Source organism: Gossypium hirsutum, chromosome D11 (assembly GCF_007990345.1).
Source record: "Gossypium hirsutum isolate 1008001.06 chromosome D11, Gossypium_hirsutum_v2.1, whole genome shotgun sequence".
In the NCBI taxonomy this organism is placed as follows: domain Eukaryota; kingdom Viridiplantae; phylum Streptophyta; class Magnoliopsida; order Malvales; family Malvaceae; genus Gossypium; species Gossypium hirsutum.
The window spans coordinates 52,114,641-52,132,414 of record NC_053447.1 but is presented as its reverse complement, the minus strand read 5'-3'; the positions used below and the strand labels follow the sequence as shown (position 1 = coordinate 52,132,414).

The 17,774-nt window shown below is 32.9% G+C and overlaps 1 non-coding gene across 1 annotated transcript; it reads right to left on the bottom strand.

The window, feature by feature from the left end:
* Positions 1–4,135: 4,135 nt before the first annotated feature.
* On the bottom strand, positions 4,136–4,242 carry LOC121223976 (small nucleolar RNA R71). Its single transcript, XR_005921440.1, has one exon. It is a non-coding gene; the product is annotated as a small nucleolar RNA R71 (small nucleolar RNA).
* Positions 4,243–17,774: the final 13,532 nt, after the last annotated feature.

Below are 17,774 nucleotides of genomic sequence, written 5' to 3'. Positions count from 1 at the left end.
ATGAACTTGGACAAAATTGTTCAGGCTAGAATGAATTTAGACAACAGTTTGTTCAGGTTCATTTTAGAGTAGTTTCTTAAATAATTATTAAATGATATTGTAACACCCCAAAAAATAGGGGTTAGAATTTATAAAAATAATATGAATCGAGTCCAATTATTAATGGTTAAAAGCTTAGTAAAACCCTTAGAGAACCAATGTTCAAGTCCCACTTTTTGCATTTTTCCTCTTTATTTTTCAGCAATTAAGGATGAAAACCAAGTTAATATAAGAAATAAATGTGTTAGAAAATGACCAAGAAATTGGCAATAGCCTAATGGCAAAGCATCACTTCATCCTCCTTAAAGTCCTAAGTTTTATCCATGTTAATTTTATTCCTTTTTTTTATTAAAATTTGGTAGATTGGGTAATTCACCAAATCAGCCCCAAAGTTTGCTTAACCTAGCCATTTAGTCCCTTACCTAATCATAATAGGATTTTGGTTACCATTTCAAACCTAATTACAATTTCTTTTTCTCTATTCTTAAAATACGTAATTTTATTTTATTTTCCCACTTTTATATTTCATAAAAATCTTTATATTCTTTTGCTGGAAATTCTATATTTGAATCACAAACCCAAAATCAAACCCCGGTAAATTTGTTTTTCATGACAATTTGACGAAACACCATCAAATCCACATCTACACGTCCCAAGATCGATAAACAATCTTCTTTCTAATTTCGTAGAACCTTAGGATTCTGGAATAACATTGTTTTTGACAATCTTTCAAATCAATTTCGAATATTTTTCAACTTTTTTCGAAAATCTTGTTAAAATTCAATAAACCTTGAAGGTAGATATTAATTCTTGCATCTTTATCGATTGAAAGACCTATTATAGGTGACCTAAATTAGATTTAGATGTGAGGATTGTCGTATGAGACCCCAGAAATTAGGTGTGTGTTCTTTACGAGAAAATTGAGGCAAAATCAAATCTGGCCCAGACCACACGACCATGTGCCCCTATTTATTAAATTTTACAATTTTACCTTAAATTTCATGTTTTCTGTAGACTATAAATCTACAAATCTGGTGGTTCATCCACATATTTTCTGGCAAATTTTATCTACAATTATATTGTGTATTCACAACCATCTAGCAGTGTATTAACCAACATCTTTTAGTAGTTTGTCCACAAATCGGCGTGTAGGGATGAATGAGTTTTGGGCAACTCTTATGGTGTGTTGTGATGGGTTAGGATCTTATCTGTTAAACTGAACCTATTTGCATGTGTAAAGCATGTGTTTGGGATTATGAGTTCATCGACATGATGTGTTATGTACATGTTTATACAATATTAAATTGTTTTGTATTTCCAATATATCGAATGTTCTATGTGAATTATGCTATAAACTGTGCCTTTATATGTTATTAGTTGCTCCTATTTTCTTGTGATTAAACTCACACTGAGCTTTTATAGCTCACTCCCCCTTATTTTCCTTCTTTTCAGATAACCCATAAGGTTAGGACGCAGACTCAACATTCGGAGGGCTCGACTCGGATATTGATTTCTATATAAAAGTATTTAGACTGATTATTTTATAATTCCAGTTATTTGAAACTATATTATTATTGTGACATAGGAGTTAGTATACAGTTTTTACTTTGGCATACATGACATTTTAATCAGTTAGGCTATTAGAATATGAATTTTTATTTAATTATGAATGAAACATGGTTTTTATTAAAGTTACATTAATATTACTTTTTCGCTACTAAATTGTAAATGTTTATTGTTAAAAGAGTAATTCGGATTTTGAACTAAGTTTTCAATAGTAAACACCATTATAACGAAGATGTCAAACTTAATTGGGTTTTTTAAAACTATTGTGTTTTTTCTCAAAAGAGACTAAAGTTCCTCTAAAATAAACAAATATTTTAATTAACTATTTTTTAAACTTTGATAACTTATCGAGCCGCTTCAATAGGTAATGTAATCTCCTGAATTTGGGCTTAGCTTCTAGGCAGGTGATAACTCCTGAAAAGAGTTATATTTCATGCCCTTAAACTTAACTAATTGCCTGCACTTAAGTTATTTTAGTTGCTATTTAAGATATTGCATTGGTATTTTTAGAGCATTGCATTAAAGAGCTTGGGTTAGGCTTAAGTGTTATCACATGTTGCTTTTAATTGCCCGTGGGAAGGATTTGCTTGGTGGTTGATTGGCAGGTCCGGAGTGTAGGAAAATGAGTAATGGATTGAAGGTTTGACATGATAAATTTTGGATAGTTTGGCAACACAAATCCTATGGCAACCTGGAAGATGTCTAGTCAACACTTAATGCTTACTATTCTTAGTCCTATCTATTCTTGTACTAGAAAATCCACCTAAAAAAGAGAGAATGGATTATGGGTTGATAGACCAACCCTAGAAGGTCAAACCTATAAAAGCCAAAAAGGGAACCCTAGTAAAGGGGGCAATTTCCATTTGAAAAGAGGAGGAGAAGCTTTTGACAAAAAAAGAGGGAAATACCAAGAAGGGAAGCGGTTGAAGAAGGAGGAACGACTGTATCATCTTGGCAGCTGCAAGACATTGCATTGGTGGTGTTGAAGTAGGATAGGTGAAATCTATCATATTAGAATTTCTCATTTGATTCTTATCGTATTTCTTTAGAGATTATTTTTTAAAGATGATATTGGTTATTACATTAAACTTGAACTTCATTTACCAAGCTATGAGCTAAATCTCTTAGGCTCAAGATTACTTTGTTGAATCCTTTAATTTCTATTAATGTTTACAGTTTAAGTTGGAATTATTCTGGTTTTTTATTCAATGGTATTTCATGCTTTATACAAGCTGTATATTGATGAATACGTAGCAAGTTATTAAAGATAGCTTAATTCCAATAGGGTTAGGTTAACTTGATAAACATTGGACAATATGAGTGAATGATAAATTATTTATTCACAGTAACCTCTAGACATAAAGCTTTTCCTCATACGAAAGGTGGTAGACAACATTAGTGGTAATTAAACTTAAGTTTATAGACATAAATTACCCTAGGAGAGGTAACCTAATGTTTTTCTCTCGAAAGAAGCAGACTGCTATAGAAATCTATCGAGCAGTAGAATGTTCAAGATTTTACGGTGGCATTAATAGTTAGAGAAGGTAGATGTATCATTAATCCCAGCCGTCCTAATCAACAATGCAAATCCTTAATATTCTTATCTATAGTTGTTTTGTCGTGACATTCTTATTTCATCCACTTGTTTTGTTTCGCACATTTTATACATCATCATTCTCTCATTTTGTCATTACATTCTCACTATTAATTTTCCTTAGCATTAATCAAGCCTAAATTTAATAACTTGACAAAATATACCTATCTAATACATGTGGAGACGATCTTACTCATCACTTTATTACTTGTTCGGCGTGTATACTTGCATAATTCACACATATTATTCACAAGCAACATGTATTTGGTGTCGTTGTTGGGGATTGATAATTGGTGAAATTTGGTTTTGTTATTTTCTTTTGTTTCATTCATTTTATCTTATTCAACTTTATTTAATTTTTTACAGGTTTTCCATAAGTGCATGAGTGGAAGCATTCCTGCTACTGAAGAGTATCCGTTTGACCCAGAAATAAATAGAAATTTACTAAGAAGAATAAGAGAGTTACGTAATATGGCTAGTGAAGGTAATGATCCTAATTTGAATGATCCATTGAATCCAAATGGTCAGGATGCTAATATTCCTATTCCTTGGGTGATAGATGACTGAGATAAACCAATTCGAGAGCATGTAGTTCTAGTTTTGGATGACCTGAATCCAAGGATAGTCAGACCACACATACAAGCTTAGTATTTTGAGTTAAAACCGGTAATGTTTCAAATGTCCCAAACAGTTAGACAGTTTAGGGGGCTACCCACCGAAGATCCAAGACTACATTTAATACTGTTTCTAGAAGTCTTTGATTTGTTTCGATAATAGGGTGTTACTGAAGATGCATTTGGACTTAAATTGTTTCCATACTCCTTGAGAAATCGTGCAAGAGTGTGGCTTAATGCTCTATTGTCGGGAATAGTGGCATCATGGAATGACCTGTGTTAGAGGTTTTTGCAATGGTATAATTCACCAAAAATGACTGCCAAGCTTAGAATTAACATCACGTAGTTTCGAAAATCAGAGTATGAAACGCTGGATGAAGCCTGGGAAAGATTTAAGGAATTACTTAAAAAAATTCCTATGCATAGTTTCAAACACTGGACTCAGATAGAGATGTTTTATAATGGGCTAAATGCATATACAAGAATGGCAGTCGATGCTTCTGCCAATGGTACTTTGTTGGATGAATCTTCTAATGAATCATATTAGATCTTGGAACAGATTGCCGACAATGATTATCAATATCCTACCATACAAGTTGGGACTAGTAGGAGAGTTGATGGCACCATTGAGCTAGATACAATCACTTCATTGATAGCCCAGGTATCCTTTTTAGCTAATTTGATCAAGACAAAGAAGAGACAAATAATAGTTCAGGAGATCAATTCACCTGAGCTATCTTGTGTTTATTGTAGTGATGACTATGTATTTGATGAATGACCATCAAACCTAGCATATGTGTACTACATGGGTAATTGGAAATGAAATAAAAATCTTTATTCTAACACCTACAATCCAGGGTGGAAGCAACATCCAAACTTTGGTTTGAATAATCAAGATGCTGGGAATTCAAACACCGCTATTGGACAAAATGCCAGAAGAGCACCACCTGGTTATAATCAACCCATATCGCGGCAAAATGCCCAACAAGGTCAAGCTTCAGCTTCTTCATCATTTATTGAATCTTTGCTGAAAGAATATATGGCCAAGAATGATACTGTGATTCAGAGTCAAGCTGCATCCCTTCGAGCTCTTGAGAATCAAGTGGGGGTAAATAGCAAATGATTTAAATTCGAGACCACAATAAGCTCTGCCCAATGATACTGAGAATTCAAGATCGAAAGAAAAATAGCATTGTAAGGTAATAACTCTCAGAAGTTAGACTCAACTGAATGAAATTGTTAAATATGCAACTGCAGAAGAGGAAAAATGAGGTCTCAACCATGGAAAGAATTTAGAACAATCTGAACAACACACTGCAACTAAAAAGGCTAAACAGAAGACTGTTGCAACAGAATAAGATCATGTTTCCAATAAAAATGTCACAACAAAACAATTTCAATAACTTGAAGGACGGCTGCTTCCACCTTTTCCTTAGTGATTTTCTAATTGTAAACAAGATGCCCAGTTCAAAAGATTTCTAAATGTCCTTAAACAACTCCACATCAACATTCAATTGGTAGATGCTTAGTGAAATTCATGAAAGATATACTGTCAAAGAAGAAAAAATTGAGAGAATTTGAAACTATTGCTCTCACTGAGGGGTGCATGGCAATGTTGAAGAATAGATTCCCTCAAAAGGTGAAGGACCTAGGGAGTTTTACTATCCCATGTTCAATTGGAAATTATTATGTTGGTAAGGCATTATGTGATTTAGGAGCGAGCATCAATTTAATGCCTATGTCTATCTTTAGAATGCTAGGAATCAAAAAAATAAGACCTACTACAGTCACTTTGCAGCTAGTTGATCAATCCTACGCACATCTAGAAGGTAATTGAAGACATGAGGGTAAAAGTAGATCAATTTATTTTTATTATCAATTTCATTAGTTTAGAATGTAAAGCTAACAAAGATGTATTGATTACTCTTCGAAGATCCTTTCTTGCTACAGGTAGAACTTTGATTAATGTGCAAAAAGGTGAACTGACAATGAGGATGAATGATCAATAGATCATATTCACTGTATTCGATACCCTGAAATGTGCTAATCAGAATAAGGAGTGCGATACCATTGGTTTGATAGAAACATCAATGCATGAAGAGTTTGCAAAATTTTACCACAACAATTCTAATAGTGATACAAATTCACTTGAGCTAAATGAAATAAAGACTTTTGAAGAATTCAATGAACTCATAGGATCAAAGCAGATTGTGGACAGACCAAGGAGAAAGTTTGAGTCCATGGATTTATCAGCTAGCACTTTAAATCCTCCTAAACCATCTATAGAGGAGCCTCCTACACTAGAGTTGAAACCTTTTTTGTTCCATTTAAAATATTCCTACTTGGGAGACAACAACACCTTGCCGGTAGTTATTTCTGTGGAGTTGACACTTAATCAAGAGGTTTTTGGAAGTTATCTGGCGATGTAAGAAGGCATTAGGATGGGAAATTACCGACATCAAGGGAATTAGCCTACTCTATGCATGTATAAAATTTATTAGAGGATTGCCATGGTAACCCTATTGAACAACAAAGAAGGTTAAATCCAATTATGAAGGAAGTTATTAAGAAAGAGATTATCAAGTGGCTCGATGTTAGTATTATCTACCCTATTTCTAATAGTTCTTGGGCGAGTCCTGTAAAATGTGTGCCCAAGAAAGGAGGTGTCACAGTGATCAGTAATGATAGCAATGAGCTTATACCGACTCGCACTGTCATGGGATGGAGAGTGTCTATGGATTATCGCAAGCTCAACAAGGCAACTAGAAAGGACCACTTTACCTTACCATTTATTGATCAAATGTTGGATAGATTAGCTGGAAAGGTTTTCTACTATTTCTTGAATGGGTATTCAGGGTATAATCAGATTTCTATAGCTCCGAGTGACCAAGAGAAGACAACTTTCACTTGTCCATATAGCACTTTTTCATTTAGATGAATATCATTTAGGTTATCTAATGCCCCGACAACATTTCGATGTTGTATGGAGGCAATATTCTCTGACATGGTGGAAAACTTCCTTGAAGTATTTATGGATGATTTCTCTATCTTTGGCAACAACTTTGAGAGCCGTTTGAAAATTTTAGAATTAGTTCTTTGACACTGTGGAGAAGCAAATCTTGTCTTGAATTGAGAAAATGTCATTTCATGGTCTGTGAAGGCATTGTTCTGGGGCATAAAGTATCACAGCAAGGGATTGAAGTTGACAAAGAAAATAATTAAAGTAATAGAAAATTTGTTGCCTCCTACTAGTGTCATGGGTATTCGGAGTTTCTTAGACCATGCGAGTTCTTATAGAAGATTCATTAAGGATTTCTCAAATATATCTAAACCTTTTTACACCTTTTTAGAGCAAAATAGACCTTTCCATTTTGATGAACCTTGTTTGATAGCTTTCGAGGAATTGAAAAACGACTAGTAGTAGCACCCATTATAATAGCTACGGAGTGGACATTGCCTTCTAAACTCATGTGTGATGCCAGTGTTTATGGTGTGGGAGCAGTGTTAGGGCAAAGGGAAGACAAGGTATTTCATACAATCTATTATGCAAGTAGGACCTTGACGGAAGTGTAACTTAACTACACCATCACTAAAAAAGAGTTATTGGTTGTGGTATTCACGTTCGATAAATTTTGATCTTATCTAATTGGTACCAAGGTCACATCTACACAAACCACTCTGCTATTAAGTATTTGGTGACCAAGAAAGATGCCAAGCAAATATTGATTCGATGGATACTCTTGCTGCAGGAGTTTGATTTAGAAATTAAAGATAAAAAGGGTGCTAAAAATCTAATGGTTGATCGCCTGCCAAGATTAGAAGCTGGAAATGAAGATGGAAATGTCAAACTTATTAATGAAGACTTCCTAGACGAGCAATTATTAGTTGCCATGGCAGTACTGTGGTATGTCGATATAGGGAACTTCTTAGTAAGTGGTTTGATGCCACATGATCTTAACAACCAAATAAGAAGGAAACTCCTTTATGACGCTAGGCGTTATTATTGGGATGAACCCTTCCTATTCAAGCATTGTGTTGATCAGATAATTAGGAAATGTATCCTGACAATGAAATACATATCATCCTACAACATTGTCATTCAACTCCTTACAGAGGACATTTTGGAGAAATGAGAACTACTGCCAGGGTACTCTAATCTAGTTTCTATTTGCCAAATTTGTTCAAGGATGCCCATGAATTTTATAAGTTATGCGATCAATGTCAGAGGGTAGGCAATCTATTTAGGAGATAAGAAACACCGCTACAAAATTTCCTAAAGATTGAGTTGTTTGATGTTTGGGCAATAGACTTTATTGGTCCATTTCCACCCCCATTGGGCAACCTATACATACTCTTGCTAGTGGACTATGTATCTAAGTTGGTCAAAGTTGTTGCTCTCCCTACTAATGATGCAAAATCAGTGACGAAGTTCTTACACAAAAACATCTTCTCAAGGTTTGAAACATCACTAGCCATTATCAGTGATGAAGGATCTCATTTTGATGGCAAGCTAGTAACTAATACCTTACACAGGTATGGGGTGAAACATAAGATTTCCACAACATACCACCTCCAAACAGATGGACAACTTGAGATTTCTAACAAAGAAATTAAGTAGATTCTTCAAAAAGTTCTGAACCCAACTCGAAAGGATTAGTCCTCCAGAGTGGATGAAGCATTGTGGGTCTATCATACTGCATTTAAAACACCATTGGGGATGTCATCTTTTAATCTTGTCTATGGAAAGCCATGTCACCTACCTGTTGAACTGAAGTACAATGCATTTTGGGCCATTAAAAAGCTAAATATGGATTGGATTGCTGCTGGACATAAAAGGTTGTTAGAGCTAAATGAAATGGAGGAATTACGTGCACAAGTATATGGAAATGCTAAATTGTATAAGGAGAAGACCAAGCATTAGCATGATAAGAGGATTATGACACGATAATTTGAACCAAGACAATAAGTGTTGTTCAACTCTAGGCTCAAATTGTTCCCTAGCAAACTAACATATCGTCGGTTAGGACCCTTTCAAGTTGCCCAAGTGTATCCTCATCGAGCTATTGATGTCAAAGATAGCAAGACAAGAATAAGTTTTAAGTTCAATGGTCATTGATTAAAGCACTACTGGGGTGCTCATGTGGATCGAGACAAATAGTCCATTAACCTCTCTGATACTTAACCTTAGCATCTCGATAATTTTTTTATTTTCTTTTTGCTATTTTTTAAGTTTCTCCTAGTTTTTTTTATTTAACTTGTTTAATATTTTTTTTTACTTTGCAGTGCAGGTATTTTTGTTTCCTTGATTGCAGATGAGAGGCTGGGCCCCATATGCACAATTTGGCCCAAACAGACCTTTTTTCCCACCCATTTAGTAGTAATCTTTCTATTTCCCTCCAATTCTCAATATCTCATTACCCAAACAAACATTTTTTCCCACCCATTTTGTAGTAATCTTTCTATTTCCCTCCAATTATCAATATCTCATTACCCATGTTAGGCCATAATTACTGCCCATCCAATCACCCATGTCACACCCTCAATTACCACTTACATTGCCATCGTTACCTCTACCTTTACCCTAATCCCCTAATTTTTTTTCTTTTCTCACAGTGACCCTAACTCTTTTATCTCTCAAAGCTACATGTGCCTTTTCAGCAAATAAATTTTTTTCCCTTCTCTTTTCTAAATCTACGTTTTCCCCACACCTTAACAATGGCTAGACAATTTACACCCAAGCAGCTACTGTTCCACCACAAATGTTCTTCAGTGCTAAGACAGAGGAGAAATATAATAACTATATATTAAAAAGGCCATTTTGCCTTGAAAAAGGTTTTCCTTTCAAATATGAACCATTAATGGGGCATGACGCTTCATTTTTGTGTGGTAGAAACACATGGTTGGCAAATCTTTTGCTTACATCCTGAGGATGTTTTGACTAATCTTGTTCATGAGTTTAATGCTCACATCACTTCGCCCAATATTGCTTTCATATATGATTAAGGAGCATTGGTGTTGTTTAATGAGGACAACATCAACGTTCAACATGGGCTCTCCGATGTACAAGACGAGCATTCTCAATACGCTTCAACAGTCACCTTTATTTTATTGCATCATAAATCAATATTTTAACCATGACATTTTAAGTGTAAATATATTCTTGTATTCATGATTCATGTCTATGCATGCATCCCTTAGGTTTAGGGATGTGGTTGAACATTTAGGATACATTATATATTTAGTTGAGCATTGTTCATTTTTCCATGAAAAAAGTAATTGCCAAGAAAAATGTGACAACGAATTAGGTAAATTTAGCTTAGGATAGTTTTTCTAAGAATTGACCCCTAAAAATGAGATATCCTAACTTCAATTAAAATTTATCTATAGTAAGTTCTTTTAATACACTTAAAGATTTTTGAAGCTAAGCTCAGTAAAATTGTAAGACTCAATAATGAATAAAATGGGGATGCTTAAGAAAAATTAAAGAAATGCCATAAGACACTCCAATGCTTAGAATTGTTGAGTAGGTCAGCAACACTTTGTTTGCTCCATCATGTTGTTGATTAAAAAAGGCAAGTTTAGGCAATAGTGTGTAATAAAGAAAAAGTAGTTTAGGGGCACTCCACTGTAGTAACAGGTTGAGTAACTAAAGAGGTAGTTGTTTGCCCCATCCATCTTCTAAGTTAAAAGCCTTAGCTTCATGAGTGAGTTCTATTCAAATCGTGATATGATTAAATACTCGATAATTTGGTGTATGCTCCACTGCGATTGTCTAGTGAGAGAACCCTGTGACGAGCTGAATCCCCAAGTTTTTTTATTAAAAAAATATATGTATGTATTTGAGTAAATACGGGGCCTTGGTTTAAAAAGATTGAGTTTAGGTAAAAGATTAACTAAGTAAATTAGAAGATATTTGCTATAGTCAAATTGCATACAAAAGTATGTAGGATTTTATTTTAAGGGTAATATTTTCTACACTTCCTTTGCTAAAGAAACGTATGAAACTTGATCAAATTTTTAGCCATAGAAGTTTGTTGAGAACTGAAGTACACAATTCTCTCTTTACAGTTTAGCAACACAAAAGAGATTGTGTGGCCAAGGCAATTCTTGCAGTCACGCATTCATGAATACTTTGCTTGAGGGTAAGCAATAACTCAGGTTTGGATTGTGAAAACTCCTGAAAGGAGTTATATTTCATGCCCTTAAACTTAGCTAATTGCCTACACTTAAGTGCTTTTAGTTCCATTTTAGGATATTGCATTGGTATTTTTAGAGCATTGCATTAAAGAGCTTGGATTATGCTCAAGTGTTATCACATGTTGCTTTTAATTACCTATGGGAAAGATTTGCATGGTGGTTGATTGGAAAGTGCAGAGTGTAGGAAAAGGAGTAACGGATTGAAGGTTTATCATGATAAATTTCGAATAGTTTGTGAACACAAATACTTTGGCAATACCTGGAAGATGCCTAGTCAGCACTTAATGCGTACCATTCTCAGTCCCAACTGTACTTGTACCAGAAAAATCCACCTCAAAGAGAGAGAAAGGACTATGGGCTGATGGACCTACCTTAGAAGGTCAAAGCTAAAAATGCCATAAGGGAAACCCTAGTAAAGGGGGAAATTTTAGATAGAAAAGATGAGGAGAAAAATTTTAACAGAAAAATGAGGGAATGATTAAAAAGGAAAGTGGCTAAAGAAGGAGGAACGACTGCATCATCTTAGCAGCTGCAAGACATTGCACTACTGGTGTTGAAGCTGGATAGGCGAAAGCTATCATCTCAGATTTTTTCCTTTGATTATTATCACATTTTTTTAGAACTTATTTGTTAAAGTTGATGTTGGTTATTGCATTAAAATTCAACTTTATTTACCCAACTATAAGCTAAATATCTCAGGCTCAGGATTACTTTGCTAAACCCTTTTATTTCTATTAATGTTTATAGTTTAAGTTGGAATTATTTTGGTTTTTTATTCAATGGTATATCATGCTTTATACTGGCTGTATATTGATGAATATACAGTAGGTTATTAAAGATAGCTTAATTCCAAAACGGTTGGGTTAACTGGATAAACATTGGATAATATGAAAGAATGATAAATTATGAATGAATGATAAATCATTAATTCAGACATTAGCTATTTTTTCCTGAGTATTTACTATCTAAGTATTTACTGTTACTCTTGGAACTATTAGATAAATTGTGATTCTTAGACAGTAAATACTCAGGAAAAAATAGCTAATGTCTGAATTTTTTTTCTTTCAAAACTATGCAAAAACCTAATACTCGAAGAAACAATAGTGTTTCTATTAAGTTGAGAAATTGGATAGAGGAAACTATTAGTGAACCTACCAAAGGATAGTTTGTGGTAGTAAATAGGATCTTCAAGAAAAGCTCCTACGAAGTTAAAGAGAACAAGAATCAAAGTTATGCATCAAAAGCATGGTGGTCGATTTAAAAAAAAGAGAAGTAACACATCCTGTGATTAAGCAAATCACGTGTTAGTGAGAAAATTTCGATGACAAAATTTTTGTAAAACGGGGAGAACTATAACACCCCAAATATTAATGGGTTACAATTTCTAAAATTATCATGAATTGAATCCTAGTATTAATGGTTAAGAGCTAAGTAAAAACCCTAAAGAACCAAAGTTTAAGTCCCACTTTTTGCATTTTTTCGATTTATTTTCCACCAATTAAGGATGAAAACCAAGTTAGTATAGGAAATAAATGTGGTGGAAAATGACCAAGAAATAGGCAATAGCCTAATAACAATGTATCACTTCATCCTCTCTAGAGTTCCAAGTTTTATCCAATCCCAATTCCCTTCCTCTTTTATTAAATTTTACTAGATTGGGTAATTTATCAAATCAAGCCCTAAATTTTTCTTAACCTAGCCATTTAGTCCCTTTCCTAATAATAATAATAGGATTTTGGTTACATTTTCAAACCTAATTAGAATTTCTTGTTATCTCTTCTTTAAATACATCTTTTTCTTTTTTTCCCACTTTTCTTTTTCATAAAAATCTTCATCTTCTTTTGCTGGAAATTTTATATTTGAATTAGGAAGCCAAAATCAAACCCTATTCAATCCATTTTTCACGTCGATTTAGCAAAACACCATGAAATCTGTGTCTAAACGAGCCAATATCGGTAAGTAATATTGTTTCTAATTCCATAGAACCTTAGGATTATGGAATAACATCTTTCTTGATAATCTTTCAAATCGATTTCAAATATTTTTTATTTTTCCCCAAAATCTTGCTAAAATTCTATCAATCTTTAAGGTAGATATTACTTCTTGCATTTTTATCGATCAAAAGACCCATTTTAGGTGACCAATATTAGATTTGGACGTAAGGATCGTCGTACGAGACCATGACAATTAGGTGTGTGTTCTTTTATGAGTAAATCGAGGCAAAATCAAACCCGACCTAGACCATTAGCCTGGACCCTTCTACACGGCCTGGGCACACAACCATGTGCCCTTACTTCTTAAATTTTATAGTTTTGCCTTAAATTTTATGTTTTGTACCGAAAGGTTGGGATGTTTTGTAAAGAAGGAAGTTTTAGCATACTATAAATCTGCAAATCTTGTGGTTCGTCCACATATATTTTGGTAGTTTTTATCTACAATTATATTGTGTATTCACAACCATCTGGGAGTGTATAAACTTGAGGGTACAATTGGTTCACTGTAATGGATTAGAGCTATAATTGAATAGAGCTGTAATGGAATAAAGTTGTAATCAGTAGTTCAATTGTTTGGTTGAATGGAATGGAATAGAACTGTAATAGTATTCTTGTGTTTGGTTGAATAGAATGATGTTGTAATAGCATAAGGAAAAAAATAAATTGATTGGAATACCCTTAGCAGAATTTTTTTAGGTAGATGATTATTGTTATTGTTATGAAATTTTAATAAGATTATTATTAAAAATAATTTAATAAAAATAATAAATAATTTAACCATATTTTAACATAATTATTATTAAATATAATTTAATAAAATAACATATAATTTAATAAATTTCTTAATATAATTATTATATGACTTTACAAAAATCATAATATATAATACTATAAAAATAATATATAAACCGCAATACATATTTAATGTGCTAAAATATCATTAGTGAAACAACTAATTTAATTATTCACTACACCAAAACATGCTTTTAGCGGCGTTTGGACAAAAAACACCGCTAAAAATCGAGCATTAGTGGCGTTTATAAGGAAGCCCCGCAAAAACCCAAGACCAAGGGTGGCGTTTTTGAAGAAGCACCGCTAATGCTCTAGGCTTTAGCGGCGTTTTTGAAGAAGCGCCGCTAATGCTCTGGGCATTAGCGGTGTTTTTGAAGAAAGCACCGCTATTGCTCTGGGATTTAGCAGCGTTTTTTAGAAAGCGCCGCTAATGCTCAGGGGATTTTAGCGGGGCTTTAGCAGCGTTTTTGAAAAAGCGCCGCGAATGGTGGAAAGTTTGATAAAACGACGTCACATTTCATGAGTTTTAGTGGTATTAACACCGAAAAAAATTAAATTTTAGGGTTAACTTAGGGATTAGTATTTAAGGTTTATCGTATACGATTTAGGGTTTTAAGGTTCATGATATAATGTTTATTATTTTAGGATTAGAATTTTGAGTTCAGGGTTTATGCTGTAGGTTTAGGGCTTGGGGTTTGGGGTTTAAGGTTTAGCATTTACGTTTTAATGTTAAGATCAGGTTAGTGTTTACGGCTTATAAGATATAGAAGTTTAGTGTTTTAGGGCTTGATGTTTATGGTTTACGGTTTAGTGTTAATGATTTAAGGTTTACAATGCATGGTTTAGGGTTTTGGATTTAGGGTTTAGGGTTTAGTGTTACGAATTTTAGGGTTTAATTACTTTTGTGATACCAAATTCAAAAAAATTACAAATAATTTTTGTTTTTTACTTCTTATTATGTTATTAGGGTTCTAAGTGACACGAATGCTTAGTTTATTGACTCGTCATGGCATATATGTTATGATGAAACAAATTAATTGTGTTATTTACATTCATTTATTAACTTAAAAATAGAACATAAATTTAAAATTGAAATAAATTATTTGAATAATATTAATAATTTATAAATTTGAATGTTGATAATATTTAAATTATACACTCTCTAAGATTTATAAAATTTATTAAATTTTAACAATTAAAAATATCATATTTTTAAATAATATTATTGAAATAATATTAATAATGTCATATTAATGTATCAAATTCATAAATCTATTAAAAATTTGAAAGCTTAGAAACCTATTAATATATATTTAAAAAGTGAATAATTAGTGGCGTTTTGTCAATAAACGCCGTAAAAATATAATAAAAATTGAACAAAACGACGCCATTTCATTGACGAATTAAATATTAGTGGCGTTTCCCTGTAAGCGCCGCAAAAATTGAAATAGAAAACTGCGTCGTTTGAAACATATAATCAGTTTTGGACTATATCCCCGCTCCCAACCCCCAATCCCCTATCTTTTGAAATCCCTAATTCTTTTTTCTATCTGCGATTTCTTACATGCGATTCTTCAATTGAAAAGCTTCAGTGTTTCGGTGTTTTGGTTTCTTGAAAACTTATAAGGAAAACCTTCATTGTTTCGATTTCTTGCAAACTTACATAGCCCACACAGAGAAGACGGAGAAGGTGGCCAGATATTAAGATTCTGTTGGGGGGAATCAGTATTTTAGGTTCAATTTCCCAATTTTGCGCATTTAAACATTGGGTTTTCTTGCCTTTGTTAATTTTTTTTGTTTGTTATTTGTTGATGACCCTGAAATGTCTTGAAATTGTCTTCTCTGTGTATAGGGTTTTCGATCGTTTCATTTTTCTTCATCGTCGCGAAGGTACTGTAATGTTTTCACTTCTTTTATATTAGGAATGCTTTCATTGGTTTGGAGTAAATGTTATGTTGTTGGTGACGACAGTTTGGAGTAAATGTTATGCTTTCATTTCTTTTTTGTTGGTGTCAATGAAATCATGTTCTTGTTTTTTTAGTATGAAATTTTGATCTGTAATTTAGGTTTTATTTTATTAATTGATAAAAAAAAGTTGTTACAAGTTTATGATGATTACATTTCTAGGTAATGAATTCAATTTTAATTGGATTTTTATGAGATTATGTTTCTCAAGATTTGAATGACAGAAATCATGAATTTAGGTTTTAGGGTTTGTAAGAGTAGAATCTCAAAAAAGAAATTCAAAAATTTGGATTTTAATTGGTTTTTGCAGCTAAGATGGCACCTTCTATTGGTTTTTGCTGCTAAGATGGTACATTCTATTGATTTTTACTGCTAAATCAACCATGTCTGGAGAACAAACTCTATAACCCCAAATGGCTAAGAGCTCATCCATACCAAATGGATATATTTAAAAATGTTTACTTATCTTATTTGTTTCAGTGCACCATTGGCATCCACTCCTGTACAGGAACGGGATTTCAGTTCCTTCGAGGAGTTGATTATAGAATTTTGTCGAGAATGCAGGATAGTTTGTAAAGGTGGTTTCTAAAATATCCAGTTAGCTATGATGAAATTTTGTTCTTTCCTTATAAATGTAAAAACAGGATTTGCCTAAAGACATATAAGACCCAAATAGATTCTTATATGTTTTATTTGTATTTTTTTTGTAAAGGTATATTCACTATTGATTTTGTTTTGTGTTGCTTATTTCCTAGGGTTGAATAGGGATCAAAAAAATGCAATGAAAGATGGAAAACCAATTTTAATCGAGGTGTGGCTTTTTTGATTGTTGATTACTTTCTTTTTGCCAACATCCTACTCATTCTCTATCCCTGTGACTTTGTGCATATGCTTCTTTCTTTTATCTTTTGTGGTCAATGCTGATGTCATTTCACCTTAATGTGCTCAAGAATTAACACTTTGATATGTTCATGCCTATAGAGTACACTATGTTTTGTTTTTTTGTGGTTCATATTAGTTATTTCTTTGTATTGATTCATCTACTTTAATTAGATACTTTGGTACTATCTTGAAAATAAAACCAAACAGTTCCATAAAAATACATTATCTGGAAGTATATCTTTGGTATTGTAGCAATTGGGCATGAAAGGGTGTCGCACAGCTTGCACATTCAAATAAGCACGGAGTCTAGCTAGCCATGATGTTACTATCAATGTTGCTATTAATGTCCTTAATCACTGATGTTATTTTCTGATACTTTTAGTGTGCATTGTTTACTTGTACTCATGTATCTGTATGGACACGCATACTGTCTGATATAGGTATATATATTTCTTTTTTTTCTTTTTTTTAAATTTTTTCATGTGTTTGAAGAGTTATTATATTCTGTATAGGTGTATATATACTATCCTTAGTCTCTTTGATCTTTGGCATTTTATGTTTTAATTGTGGGTATTGATTTTTATTTATTGTCTTTATAATTACTACTTAATTTTTGTGTGTTTTTAAAAATATATATATACATTGATTGGAGACCACTGGTTTTACATTTGTTTCTCTTTACTAGATAATGCTTTAGTTTGCATGGTGCCTTTAGTTTTAGTGAGTTTTAAAATGTTAAAGAAAGTCAACAGGATAATTAACCAAAGCTTCATTACATCTATGCTTGTTTAATTTCACTTTTATGAATGTTGAGACTAGAAAATTTTAGCATATGGTAGGGTTTATGGCTTTATGAACTTATGCTTTTAGGTATTGCACGTTCATTTTGATTGGTTTGTTTGATTTTGAGGCAAATCAAACAATTAAAAACTCCAATGAGATAAAGATTTAGATTTAAAAAAAAAAAGTTACATTGTGAATTAAACTCCAATGAGATCAACGTTTAGATGAATGTTTGGATTGGGGGCATAATTAAACTTTATGGTTGAGGCTAACATGATTCTCTCTTTGTAATAGGTCAATGAGTTCAAGTCTATAGAAAAGTTCAAAATTTTCAATACAAACAATTTT